Raw genomic sequence first — 15,185 nt, 5'->3', positions numbered from 1 at the left:
GGTGAGTTGGGTGAGATTGGTCTGTTCAGCCTGGAGGAGACTGAGGGAAGACCTCATTTCAGTGTACAACTCCCTCATGAGGGGAAGAGGAGGGGCAGACACTGATCTCTCCTGTACAGTGACAGGACCCGAGAGAATGGCCTGAAGCTGTGTCCGGGGAGGTTTAGGTTGGATATTAGAAAAAAGTTCTCCACCCAAAGGTTGGTTGGGCACTGAAATGGGCTTCTCATGGAAATGGTCACAGCACCAAGCCTGACACAGGTCAAGAAGAGTTTGGACAGCGCTGTTATGCACATGGTGGTGTTCTTGGGACTGTCTTGTCTAAGGCCAGGAGTTGGACTTGATCCTTGTGAGTTTCTTCCAAGTCAGAAGATTCTGTGAGAGGCCAGTCCTGAGATCAGCCTCCCAGCTGTGGCACAGGCTGGCAGAGGATGCCACTCCTGCCTGTGGCTCCCTCTCACAGAGCTAAGGGGAGCACTCACCTGCCTCATCCTTGTTCCCCAGCAGCCTTTACCATCAGCAGCTGGTGCAGGCATGGGCAGGATGGAACCACACCACTGCCTTGCAGGTGGTCAGCACAGGGGTGTTGGATGTAGATGATCTTTAAGGTCCCTTCCATCTCAAACCATTCCATAGAATGTGTGGCCAACTGTGTATATGTGTGTTAATATATATGTATAGATATGTATACATGTACTCTCTCTGCATGTGCCTATTGAGAATAAAGCTTTTGCATGCTTATCAAGTGAGTATTAACTATTAACATTGCATAAACTCATTTTTTAACAATTCTTTTCTGGACTTAAGAAGGAAATAGATAAGGGGAAAAGAAGGATATGAGTATAGCACATGGGTAGTCTGAACTTGACTTTAAATGGGCCTGACAGAACTCTGTGTTGAAATGCAGAGCTTCTTCAGCAGGCATTAGACTATAAAGTGTTTAGTCTGCAACAGTGTTGGATTAGGTAAATCTTTATATGTATAATCTTGAAAAATATGCTGAGATACAATGTAATTTCTTACTACACTTTACACAGCTTATCACTATTTTGCACTGTTGCTGCAGATGTGTTTTGGAATACATTCTATCATCTCAAGCGTTTCAGTTCTCCCCAGACATTCTCCATTGTTTGTTTCCCCCTCCCCCCACAAAAACACTACAAATTGCAGTGGTTTCATTTCCTTGTTCTGAAGGTTTCCTTTCCTTTTACATATCTGCATGAATTGGTCTTCTGTTATTTTCATCTTGCCTCAAGTAGAATCAAGAACTCTATTAAAAAGTACCAATCAGAGAAGCTCGGAAGGTGGAAAAAAGAAGTCATGCATTAAAAACTCCAAGATCCCTCATCAAAGTTTTTGCATTGCTCGTCCAGTTTAGCCCTTTAGCTCTTTTCTGCCTAAAAGGCACACTTTCAAAGCTGCTAAGCTTTTTCAGGTGTGTTGTATTACAGTTTTGTTGCATGGCAGAGCTGCTTCTTGGCTCACAAATTGTAACTCCTCCTAACTGTGACAGCAGAAGTTCTTTCTTTTTTTTTTTTTTTTTAATTTTTATTCTTAATTTTTAAATCTTCCTAGCAGTCCTGTGCCAACAGACAAATTGAACTGCTGGACTTTAGAATGAGATATATTAAAATTCTCACAACTATGAAACATACATTTAGTTATAATAGAGGTTATAACATTATATGCAGCTACTTTGGAACAAAGAGGAAGGAAATTGTTAAATACCCTTGATAAATGTGTAATCAGCTAAAATGCTGCTTTGCTGTAATTACCTTTTCATATTAGTCAATGGCAATAGTTATGAGGTATAGAATGATGGAAAAACCAAAGTAACAGAACTCAAAAATTCTTTTAAAATAATATTATTGAAATAATTCATCATATATAGAAATATGGGACTGACCAGCCTTCTGGTAGAATACTGACTAAAATAACAGATTTTGGAAAATCAGGTCTGCCTAGAAACTACTGGCAGTAAATTTCCATTTGGTGAAGGATTTTAATTACAAGTATGCCAAGATTGTGCAAGGGTAATACCATGTAGATGTTTCACAGATTTATGGGTGTTGTTCCTGAGCCAATAATACAGAAGCAATTAGATGGAGTAAGCTTCTGAGAAGGCAAAAAGACATGGGTGAGGCTGGTCTGCATTAGAAAAGAATTGTAAATCTGAATCCCTGTTCTGTCTTTCCTTGATCCTCTGGGCATGCATCAGCTGTGGTTTCAAACAGTTTGGACTTCACAAAAGTGGGGAGGCTGAATCAGTGACTCCCTTGTCACATTCACAGGCCATGTGAGTGCTGGGGAATTCCCATGGTCAGGTCTAAACCCAACTTTTCTGTCTTTCAACAGCCTCTTTGGGAAATCTGGAGGTCTTTGCCAAAGCACATGGCCCCTTTATGGATATTGTTTCTTCTAAGGGGACAGATTTCCTTATGGAACTCTGATCAGTGGGAAGGGAAGAATTTTCTGATTAATTGACTAGAGAAAGTAATAGAGAAAATGAGTCTAATTTCTTGGGACCTGATTCAGAGCAGGGAATTATCCAACATATATGTTCCCATTTTTCTTTTTCTAACTTAGATTATTTTTTCACTATTAACGATTTCAACTGCCTTCTTGTAAATAAATGCATTTTGCGGAATAAAATGAAAGAGCAATTTAAAAATAAATGAAAGGCTAAATTTCTCCTATTGAGAGTACTACTGGCACTTGTAAGATATTTGGATGACTTCTGAAGCTTAAACTATAGATCTTTTTGTATGCTTTAAATACTAGACACTTTAATGGCTCATTAAGCTAATATATGCATGAAAGAATAAAGGCTGCATTATTCTCAGTTAATGTAATGCAGTTTTAGAGACAAATGTATTACAGTATTCAAAATTATGAACTCAGCAGGGTCTCCTCCCCTTTGCTGAGATTAATTCATACATGGAAAAAGAACTGATAGGTATTTTATTCCATACTCCCAATGGAGTTATATGGAATTCTCCTTGGCTAAGATCACAGAATCATAGAATGACTTGAATTTGAAGGGACCTTAAAGAACATCTAGTTCACCCCCTATCATGTGTAGAAGCACCATCAACTAGGCCAGGTTGCTAATTCCAGGGATAAAGACTTCACAGCTTCTCTGGGCAACCTGTTCCAGTGCCTCACGACACTCAGGGTAAAGAATTTCTTCCTAATATCTAATCTAAACCTTCCCTCCCTCAGCTTATCACCATCCCCCATAGTGTCCTATCACTGTGTGCCCTTGGGAAAAATCTCTCTCCAGGTCTCTGTTAGGCACCTTTAGGTACTTGAGGTCTTCCATAAAATGTCCTTTGAACCTTCTCTTCTTGAGGCTGAAAAACTCCCACTATCCCAGCCTGTCCTCACTGGAGAGGTGCTTCAGCCCTCTGATCAATCAATGCATATAAGTAAATTAAACAAATCCATAGTGTTTACATGCCTTAATGAGTTTAAATCATGTTAACAGATTGTTTTATACAAATGAAGATTTTCTGACAAAATCACATGGAAAGAGTCTCTAAGTTACTGGCCAAATTGGCCAACCTCTTGTATACTGAGTCATGACTGACATTTGGCACCGTTTTCTGTGGAATTATACCTGAGATACACTATTGCAGCTTAGGTAACTATATTTCTATGAAATTATCATTCGAAACCTCTCAGAAAATTTGCTTGTTTAGAAGTAGTAATTTATTTATGTGTTTGTTCATTTTGCTAAATATGCCAGACACTAGGAACTAACAGCTTTGCAACTGTTCCCACTGTGAAAATAAGGTCTTGGAAATATGATTCTCTGGCTCTACTGATTAACTGAGCATTGAATGTGTTTAGCAACCTGGAAGAAAGAGGGTGAACTTGGAACAATGTTAAATACTGTGAAAATATTAAAGAGAGACACACTTCATTATATATCTATAGAAATGTCAGAGAAGATGAGTTGTAGTGAATACCAGGAAATAATGAGATTCATTTGAATGGGTGAAACTAAATCTGGTGCTGTTTTCACCCCAAGCTTCCAAATGAAGAGGAAATAATTTGCTGTTGTTTAAAAATGGGAGGTTGATAGATTTCATTGAATTTCTAAATTCTATGTAAATAGCTATTGTGACAGACAATACTTCTGAACACAAGCACAGCAGCAAAGTAGTTTGCCTTGATCACTCATCACAATGAATGTCAAATTAATTTGCAACATCAGTACACTCATGGAACTACAATTTTATTAATTCTGAGCTCTGGATACATTGCTGACAGTCCCTGAGTTTTAATTCTGCAGAAGTCATGACTAGAAATTCCAAGGAAAAAAAGCATGCTGATTATAGAAAAATCAATTTTATTGTTAGCTGGGGAGAAACACTGAAGTGAAACTGTACTCACAGAAAGCAGAGCTAGTGGAATATTTATGCAGTGGTGCCTGTTTAAATCTGTTTCTTCTTTATTCATTTTTGTGGGTGAGAATGAGATCTCAGACATGAAAAACAGTAGCTACTCTTTTCTGTTATTTTTTAACACTATAAAATTGATTTTCTTTCTGTATGTACTAAAGTCTTTATTTATTTTGATTACTGGGAATTTTGTTTTATCCCCTCCAAGAAATGTGAGTAGCTTTTGACTTAGTTTTGAAATATTTAATAGAAAAGTTGGAGGTTTTCTCTCATCTTGCAAGATAAACATGTGAAACCTGCTTGAAGTTATTAAACAGGATTTGCTTATGTGCTTCAGATGACAAGGGTGGTCAGGCAAGCAGGAGTGGCTGATAATTAAACTGGTAGTTGTATCATTGTTGCTATAAGAAACTACTTCTTTTGGAGATTAACTGTTCATACTAAAATGATATTTTGGAGGTGTAAGTTTTCATACTAAAATTAAAATATTCCAATCTATGTATGTTTTAATTTACTGGTAGGTATCTAAGCCTTGTAACAATCCCAGTGATGTGCAGGTATTAACACTTCCATTTTTCTGTGTGAACAGAAAATGATGTCCTGGATATGTGACTTATTTTGATTCAAGTCATTATGAATTAGAGTTGTGAGAACCATGAGATCTTTCTGCTGTGCCTGGCTGAACTGAGAAATCTCTAGATTGTAGCTATATCGTAGCATAAATCCAAAGTGTTGCAGAGTTTTGGTTTGCAGATTATGGTGCTAAGACAGTGCCACATTCCATATGGGCTCTGTGTGTGTGTTTTATGTGGGTGTGTGTGTATATATATATATATATATATATATATATATATATATATATATATATATCTGCAAGTGCTCAAGTGGTCAGCAGACTTGCCACTGGAAGATGAGTCACAGGTATGTTTGTGTTGCCAAACTGCTAAAGGGACTGAAGAACTGAAAAAACAGTTTCTTTCTAAGAAGGTACAATTATGCCAGCCTCTGTATATAAGGTGGTAAATACAGACAGTTTTTTGAGTTGCTGAGCAAATTAATTCTACTTCTTTCTGGGTCTGTGTTTTTGGTCATTGAAAACCTCAGTGTTTAGTAAGTTAGGAATACTTCCTGCAGTTGGGGCATAGTGGTTCTTTTAACTGTGGCTTGTCCAGAATCTAACTGGACTAACGTTCACTTTAAGCTCTTTTGCATAATGAATGCACTAAATTGCAAAAATATCTGAAGAAGCTTTTTTAGTTTTCATAGCACTGATATGAATAATGTACTGATACTTGACAGCCGACAGCTTGCCTCTTGCCATCTAGTAGAAACAAACTGTCATGGGAAGATATTTTGAAGAATAATGGCAAATTGCCATTTGAAAAATGCAACATAAAGAGAACAAATCATAAAAATAGATTTCTTTTGCAAACTAAAGCAGTAGTTTCATTAGTAGTTTCAATATGAGTGACTGACAACATAACTCTTCCTTTACAGTAGGAATACCTAAATTGTAATTTAGCAGTGATGCACAATAAATTGTTGCTGCACTGATTTCCAGTGTAGGGAAGATGGCAATCTGTAGAATGCAGGAGAATAAATGGTGAGAAATAAATCAAACTTACTGATAATAATGTAAAACCATTATTGAATGGCACCATTCCTTCTGATGCTATATGCTTGGTATGTCTTTACTTTCTGCAAATAAGACATATTTTATAGTAGCTCAACATTATTAAATACTTTTTAAGACAAAAAATTATTCCCTCCGGGCTCCCTGATGTTAGCTAACAAAACTGCAGATAGTTTTTCCTCATCATCTGATTAATAGTGTCTCATTTTCAATGAAAATTTTGATTCAGAGAGTCAGCAGAAACATGGTTTAAGCCTATACAGTAAACTAAGATTTAGCATGATATCCTGAATATTTAAGTTGCTTACTTTCCTAATATTTATATCTAGAAATGCTAGGGACCTTTTTTTCCTCTGAATGGTTACGGCAGGATACTTTTTGTGCTAACCTAATGCTATCTCAGTATTTTGTCAGTATCATCTCTATTGACCTGCTCTATTCCTGTCTGCCAAGAATACTTCCTTCTTTAGGACCTAATCCAAACCATATATCACACTTGTTATCATAAAATAGTTATCCTGCTTCATAGCTGCATTTGTGTTCAGGCATAGGTCAAATTGCACCGATGACATAGTGGAGATTTTCTATATTTTGTTTTCCCACTAGCATCAAGTCACTTCCTTTCTTAGGCTGCTTTTGATCTGGAATGAGATGCTGGGGTTCTTGACTTTTTTCTTAAATGTGCTCCACAAGAAAAAGAGAGAGAGAGGAGAAGATGGTAAAAGGTGAGATGGTTAGAACAGAAAGATTTCCTAATCTCATGGAATGATTGAAGAGATGTTGAGTTATCAAGAACAGGGGTGTATCTTGGTCCCTTGACTTTGCTTTTTGGAAAATGTTCCCATGTTTTTTTCTTCCATGTGACTTAGTCTCCTTTCTGCACAACCAAAGTCTGAATAGGTTTGGGTCTTACTGCAGGATGAAACCATGTGGCAGCTGGAATGTGCGTGCAGAACTGCAGTTTTGTAAATATTCTTGGGTACCATGATTACCATCCTTTCCTTAAAATGCCAAAATACTCACATGAATGCAAGAAGAGATCTGGACAAGCAATAAGAAGGATGTGTATTTTTTCTTTTAAAGGAAAAGGAAGTTGGGAACATGTTTGAGGTATAACACAAAGATGGAACAAATTTATATTTATGTACAGTGCTGCACATCCACAGAGGGAACCCTTAGATTAAAAGCTGAAAGGGTAGAAGTTCTGAAATACAGTGAATGATGTATTAAGAGATGTACAGCACAGTGAGGTTGGGAAAATAAAGTGTCTCTATGCTCCTAGTAAAGGGATGAACTTGGACTTCCATTTTTGCTTAATTGCAGTGCTGTTCACATGTTGACATTAAAAACAGCTTTCTAATTAGGAATTACATTCCTAATTTTCCAAGTGGTAGAGTTGTTCTATTATATGTGGATTTGCAGCAAAAATTTGCCTGTAAAAAATGTCTGTTATTTTCATGATTCATCTTAAAGGAGTAAATTTCCACTATAACCTAAATTTTCTCTTACAGTTTTAAGGTGGACAAGAGACTTATCCTCTATGCTGAATATTAGGCTGAGGTATCTAATTTTGACTAGCCAAAAAAAGGGTGCTAAATCTTTCCATTCTTCTGCTTTCCATTCTGCAATGCGATTTACTCACCCTTGTGCAGTCATTTGAGGCTGTGTATCTATGACAGTGTGAGTAGTAATTACCAGTAATTCTGAACAGAGAGGGAAGAAAAAGGCTTAGAATCTCTACATTTCATTTTTTAAAGAAAAAGAATGGATTCTGACTTTATTTGCATAGCCAGGTGATTTATTTCTGTACACATTGTCTGTCAGAGATTCCTGTATAATTTAGTTATGTAACAACACCTAAAGACAGTATGGATCATTGTTTTGGTATATATGCAATGTTCAATGTAAAGCGGTTTCATGAAGAGAACTGAAATGAGACACAGATGATTCATTTACACATTTATTTACTATCCTGCTTATTCTATCAGACTGAAATGGAGAACAATGCATTTATTTTAAAGACATTTGACATAAATTAAACAGATATTTTGATGTTGAACAATTGTACAGACTACAACATGCATATTAATATGTAGATTGGTGCAGAAATACTTAGTTGATCAGCAAAATCTAGTATGACAAAAATAATAATCACATTTCCTTTTTTATGAATTCAAAATGCAGCGGATATGGAAACATTGATACGAATACCACTAAATGTGAGAAGTTATTAGTCTAATGAAATCAAATGGTTAGTTGAAAAAATAAATCTATTGTCAAAGTTTTATCTACAGAAAGAAACGAAATCAAAATGTTTCTAACAAATACAATAATAATGAAAAAACAAACATGTTTGATGCAATTACCATTGCAAAATGCCCTATTATTCCCCTGCCCCACCCCCAAATACAAACAATGCATGAAGCAAAAGCAGCATATTCTCCCATGAAATGTCTGGGGCATTTTGTAAAGGCAGATGAATGAGATTAGACAAGACTTATCACATATGTTTTTACCTTCTAGTGACAGTACTTTTAAAGAAAAATACGTTATTAATAGAGCAATGTATGATGAAATGTTGCTAAATCTGTAAAACTGAACAATAGTGAAGACACTGCTATTGCCCCAAGAGAACTTGAAAAAATACTGTTGTGCTTTTTTTGTTTGCAGCATTCAGAGCATTCACAGAGGAATACAAAGTAAAGTTCATTAAACTCCATAAAACTAATAATAGTCATGCTACTGTATCTATGAAACTAACACAGTAATAACATATAAACATGAATTAGTACATATTTAATTTGATATTTACAGTGATCTTAAAGCAATAGGCTATGTATTCAATGCTCAGATTCTTTGAACACTAATCCCTTCATGTTTCAGCTTATCAGCATGGCTCCTTTGATTTTTGAAAGAGTTGTACAGCTAAAACTCTGCAGAACTCTGATAATTTAGACATATAAATCCAGAACTCTGCATCCTAGAAATACCCATGATTGTCCCCAACAGCAGGTTGTTTTTTGTTTGTTTTTAATGTATTTTGTAATGTGTTAGAAACTGTTCCTTTTGCCTAACACTGTAATATATTGCTCCATCCTTCAGTTTTATACAGGCAGAATTCCCACTGGCGTTCTGCTTAAGGACTTCAAGAACAGGCATAAATGTTTTGCATTCTGAACCTTCACAGAGAGATGCTATCTGAGCAAGACTTAGAGCAAAAGTATCACTACAAGACTTAATGTCCTTCATCTTGAAATGGTTAAAAGGATAAGGAATAGGCTTTTTGTTCCTTGCATTACTGTACAAGGCATGTCCCAGACATCAGAGCAACAAAGCACACAACCAAAACCCTACCAGTTCCTCAATTTAAATAAATTTCAGCTGGTATTCCAAATAGGAAGATATCTATACATGGCAAATCAGCACAAAGTACTCCAGCTGGGCTTCTGATCCTCCATCAATGCACAGCAATTTACTTTTATTCATACCAGTATTAAGTAAGGGTTACTGCTAAATGAAATGAAGCTACTTGCAATCAGTTTAATCATTCCACTGATTTTGGAGTAAGTCTAGTGCTGTCTGTACTGTCTTCATCAAATGTAACACCAACTTTAGAGTAAACTGACTATAGAAATACACAGTTTATAGAGTTCGGTCCAAACTACAAAACACAACTATCCAAAGGTTATCAGGAATTTATTTTACGTGATTTTATGTGGGTTAACTTGGGGAAACTCATTGGGAACAATTTAATCTTCGGCTATATATTGCTTTTTTTTATGCAATACCACTGATGAAAATGGCAAAATTTTCTTGAATAAGTAATTTAGCAAGAGCTACATGGGCTGAAGACAGTAGCCTCAATGCTTTTTCCTGCCTGCAGCATAGCTGGTGCCCTCATGGAAGAAGTTTTATGGTTCAGCTTCACCTAAGAGTGAAGAGCTTCACCAGTTTGCATGGTGCAGGATTGCTTGGCTGTGTGAACTGAAGCAGGAGAAGTGGGGACAGCTGAGAGATTCATGTCTCCTGATTTTCTGCACATTATTCCCACTGATGGTAAATATGTATTTAAATAGTTGAGTTAAAAAATTACCCTAATGAAATTAATTACATAGACTACTCCTAGATTTGTGATTTATGTTAATAACAGGACTACAGTCAATGTCTCAGGTAACAACAGGTCACCATACTGTTTAGTTAATGGGAATAATTAGGATAATAATCTTTTTTGGATTAAATGTTAGCTAATACCATGTTTTTTAGTTACTTTTGAGTAAAAAGAGCAGTAATATTTGTGTGCTACTTCCTTGTTCCACAGTGGTATTCATCAGGATCTGCGTTAGGTGTCGTAAAGGAAAACTAAATATCAATCAATAATAATATAGGATTATAAAGTATCATTGCTGTTTTGGTGGAAAACTCCATTTTACTAAAGGGCAATACTTCCTAAATATCATAACTCGGTATTAAAAAAATACTGTTTACACTTGGAACAAAATAAATACAATCATAAGTATAATACTCCATTTGCAAGTGTCTCATGGTGTATGATCACTGAACAAGAAACCATCACACAATGCAAACAGAATTTTTCTTTCATTTTTGCCTGCCATTTACCTAACCTTCCTTTGTGAAAGAAACTAGCAGAGGACCTGTGAAGGGTTTGGCTCCCAGAACACCTGATCTATTTTAGAAAGCATTCAGCTGGAGTTAAAGCTGAGTACCACTAATAAAACCAGGTTGGACAAAAGACAAATATTCACACTTAGACTGATGGCTGCCCTAATAGCATTTACCAGTCAACATATTTTAAAAACATTCTTGCAAGAACACTGGAAGCTCTTGCATGAAGGATGGGTACATTGTAGGGACACTGAAGAATTCAGAGCACTTTACAACTAGAAAACAAGGAGAAGTGACACTCAGTTCTTGTTCCTTGGTTCAAATGCAGCATTTGGCCATTTGCACCACACTACTAAAACACTTTCCTGACAAACAAGACACTCCTACCAGCTTGTTGGGTGAGTGACCTTCTGACTGCTCCCAAGAAGAAAACGTTGATGTTGGGAGGGAAATGGGAAGAGATCCAAGGATCAATAAAGACACCAACATGTGATATCTTATTTTTCACGAAAGTCTTCTGAAAAATTATTACAGATCAGATATTCATGTGGCAGGTCAGTGGGTAATAGCATCACTGAACCAGTTGGTTCTAGGTTAAAATTTACAATGGAGAAGTAGTGGAATTAAATCTTTTGCTACTGGCATTTTTACCTCATTTAGTGTGAACAAGGATTATTTTACATATGTTTTATTACATCTCTTTTTATATAGTACACTGAAACATGGCTTGTTTACTTACAGTTTTCTGCCCTTCTTTCCCTCTTTGTTGTATTTGCATTTCTTGCTTGATCTGTGCTGGCTACTTAAAAAAAAAAAGAAGCATATTTGTTGCATTATTTTGCTTCTAATATATATTTGCATGGTCAAAATATATATTTTCTATCCAAATGATTAAAAAATTATTTGATTCAAAAAGCCAATCAGTTAAACCTTGGACATTTTTACCACTCTGACTGTATCTGCAATAGAGCTTCAAGAAGTCAACCATCTTTTTTATTGGACTGCAGTTTACAGCTGAGGTTGAAGCAGTTAATTAAATAACTTGAAGGTGAACCTTGAAGGAAACAGAAGCTCAGTCAACATGTAGGGGAAGAGGTCTACTTTTAAAAGAACTCATTGTTTTTCAAGGAATACAAATACATTGCCCAGTATTACCTGTTAGGAAACTAACTGGTATTGTTATTACCTGTTATGAAACCAATGAAGCCAATTGTTATTTTGATTTATGAATGTTATAGACAAAAGTACAGCTGTCTGTACACATTTTGGATTACATAATAGTGTGCTAAAAGGCTCTTCATGTCCATTGCTCTAGTGTTAGATCAGATATCACCTCTCTAACATCACTAATGTTTGAATTTTGAGACCAATTATGAAGTGAGGACACAGTGCATTAGATTGCTGCATTAGCACAGAGGCTTCTATATTCTATACAATGTAGCATTAAAAGGCCTTTTGTGTTTTCATTTAAAAAAGTGTATTTTATATAAATTCGGTAGTGCAAAACTTCCTACTCCATGTTACATTCTTTACATTACATACTTCCCCTGTAAACAGCTTTCCTGTAGGAACTTCCTTTGCAGTTTGTGCGATATATTATTCCCCCCACCCCCCCGCCCCCCAGATTTGGATTAATGTGAATATTACTCAAAATCTCTTCTAATTGCTCTGTGAACATTTTTTAAATACATGCATTTGGTTTCATCATTGAAAAGTAATTAAAACTTTGATTCAGGATTCTGCAGTTGGTAAAAAATATAAAAAATAGATCAATTGCAAAGCTATCTCTCGAACATTCTTCATTTTCCAGTGATGCAAGGAGTCAGACCTCTTTCAGGTGCACAAAGGAGCCACTTCTTCCTAAGACTCCTTAAGTTGTTTTGAGATTGCACAGCTGGCATTAGAGACTGACCCCAGCACTCAAACACATTCTCCCCTTACTGTGGCGAACAGGTAATAAATCCCAAATGGCTTCAAAGTTTTAGAAAACCAGAAAAATATACTAATGTAATTTTGCATAATTTGCTGCTTATCAACTTATCAACAAAGTGATCCCGGCCTTCACTTACACCTGCTGTACTGGATAGAAAGCTAGATCCAGTCCTGCAACTGCTCAAGTAGATGGTTTAATCAGGAATTATACAAGTTAGGTATTCAGAGGTGAATTCTGCCTATGCAGTCAAGACTGGAAAAACCACGTCTAAACCTGTGCTTCTGGAAATAGTTTTCACCATAGTCAAAAGTAGACAACAAAACCATACCAAAAGCACTTCTAAAGCTTAATCATTTTGCTTCCAGTATTTAAAAAAAATAAAGCATCTGTTAATAAAGTGAATTGCATTTCTTTTGCTTTCAAAATAAATGTGCTTCTCTGAAAACATTTAAAATACAGCAGCAAATAAGGGCCTGGTCTTTCAGCTGATTTACCTAGTTAAAGCTCCTGTAGATTTTCATCTAGAGGGAGAGACTATCGTTCTTTCAGTCAGTCCCTTTTTCCACCAGACTCCCATTGGTTTCAGGAGAAATTCATTTGTGAAATGATTGAGGCCTTGACTTTACTCCTTTCAAATTTTTAGTGATTTTAATAGGCCAGAATCAGGTTTGCATGAAGTCTAGCTCAGGAGACTTTAATGAATTTAAACTCTGTTCCTGCAATGCATTCCCTATGGCTGGGCTCCTCCCTTTCCATCAAGTGGCATACATTTTCCAAAGCATAAGGGTCACCTTGGGGAAAAAGCACACAGAAGGAACATGACACAGACCTCAGTCTTGCCAGATCAACATCATTGACTTGAATGGGAATTTTCTCTGGATCCAGAGTGTGGGACCAGATCCTGTTTGGTCTTAATTTGGACTTCAATAGTTCACTAAGACATAAAGGCAGATTGAACAGGCCCGTGTGATTTCATAAAACTGCACATAGAAAATACAAACTAACACTTCAGGCATATAAAAGTTGACTGGCATTTAGTTTTAGTCACTGAAAATGTCTAGAAACTAAAAAATAAATATAGATTAATTGCTATAAAATATTAAAGAGCTAAGTTTGGGGACAGTGAGACACAACATGATTGAAAAGTGTTACACAGAATACAATATAAATACATAAAACTGAATGCAGCAACAAGTTCAAATGAACTGTAATTAAAGAAAAAAAAAGTCATTTTTATTTTGAGAATTAATGACCAGACATTGTTTGAAAAAAAAAGACATTATATTCTCGGTTATTCAAATCACTGAAGAGACACCTCAATATTATCTTGTTACAGAAATAAGAAAACTGATGGAAATATGGAAAACTTTTTTAAAGAACACCTAAGTGATTGTGCCGTCCTCATTGTTTGGCCCAGCCATCAGGAACAATATTTTGGGGCTCTTCTAACTTGCTCTTTTCTCTGTGCCAGGTCTGAGTGAGGTCTGCGGCATCGGCCCAGCGATTTCAAGCAAAGGGCCATGTTGTAAAAAAAGTGCTTGTTTCTTTTCACTAAATGCATTGGGTGATAGAAAGTGATAGAAGTGATAGAAAAAGACACAAGTGAAAATTAACCTAGATCCACTATGGTAAGTAGAAGCCTGCTGTTCCAAACCATGCATGGATTGGTCTAAAGTAATTTTATGTCTTACAAAAAAACCCCAGACCAACCACAACAACAACAACAACAACAACAACAAAAAACCCAACCAAAAATCCCCCACAAAAACAAAAACAAAAATATTTTAGATTTTTTGGGACACGTCTGTGTGACTGCATATGTTTGCTTATGATTAGAATTCATGATTTGAATAAACTTTTTTTTGATTTAGGGAATTAAAGCAATCTACAATCTTTTAAAAAATATTTGATATCATAGGAAGCTATGGATTCTGGAAAAATAAAAATAGCTGTCTCAAGACAGTGGTTGATGGGTACTTTGTAATGAAGGCTTTGGTTCAGCATCTTTCTTTTACGAAGCTGGAGAAATCAGAGAAATGAAAAATGCTTTGGCAGTTGTCAGTGGAATGACTGACATTTTCCTTTATTTAAGTATAATGGAAATCCTGTATTCCATTTCAGAACACCTATGGAAGGATGGGTTGAGGCAAAGTTGGTGAGTCAAGTGATATCTTCTGTCAGTCCAAATGATTGAACTGAAAAACACAAACCAGCTTTGGGGTATGGAAGACCTGAGGCAAATCACATGTACATGAAGCCTTTTTTTCTCCAGCTATATGATTTATGATAACAAAAGGTACCATTTTATCCTGGAAACTTTGTCTCTTATGTCCTTAACAGCTTCAACAACATTGCCATTACTGAAGTATGAGCACTGCATGGAGAACAAAAGGTAAGAGATCAAAGATCATGTAAAAGCAAGTTCTGTTAAATTAAAGGAAAACTAAGAGTGTGGGAAATATTTTTTTTAATACCAAGGTATATTCTATTAGGTTGAAAACTTTTGGGTATATCTGAATAGCCATTTGGCACTATTTATTGCCACAGAAATAACTATGATTTTTAAATTTTAAAGTGGAACTTTTTTTTC

The sequence above is a fragment of the Erithacus rubecula genome, assembly GCF_903797595.1.
Source record: "Erithacus rubecula genome assembly, chromosome: 3".
Lineage (NCBI taxonomy): Eukaryota > Metazoa > Chordata > Aves > Passeriformes > Muscicapidae > Erithacus > Erithacus rubecula.
The sequence above is the reverse complement of the archived record's forward strand: the minus strand, read 5'-3'. Positions refer to the sequence as shown.